Raw genomic sequence first — 394 nt, forward strand, 5'->3', positions numbered from 1 at the left:
AAGACTCTCGATGAGACAGACGGACACACTGCAACAGGGGCTCAAACATCACAATAGTGAGGCGTCACCAGGCCAGGCAGTGTTTCCTTTGATGTTCACGGGGTTGCTATGACTCAGAACCAACTTGATAGCACCTACCAATAACAATATGGGCACAATACGTGGTGGTGGAAGAAAGGGTAGAAGTAAAGACCATTAGGAAGGCCTTGACAAGCAATAAGAGAAACAGCTGTATTAAACTTAAAGGGTCTCTTTAATAATACAACCAGTCGAGTCAGTGTTTGCTTTTGGTAGGGGCTTCCGCATCCAAACCCTTTTCCCTGTTGGGGGGATATCCCCACCGTAAAGTCAAGTTTAGAAAAAGAAAAACAATCCAGCCATCCAAATGCTCACA

The sequence above is a fragment of the Echinops telfairi genome, unplaced genomic scaffold (genome assembly GCF_000313985.2).
Source record: "Echinops telfairi isolate 266 unplaced genomic scaffold, ASM31398v2 ScPeMD7_2010;HRSCAF=2546, whole genome shotgun sequence".
Classification (NCBI taxonomy): domain Eukaryota; kingdom Metazoa; phylum Chordata; class Mammalia; order Afrosoricida; family Tenrecidae; genus Echinops; species Echinops telfairi.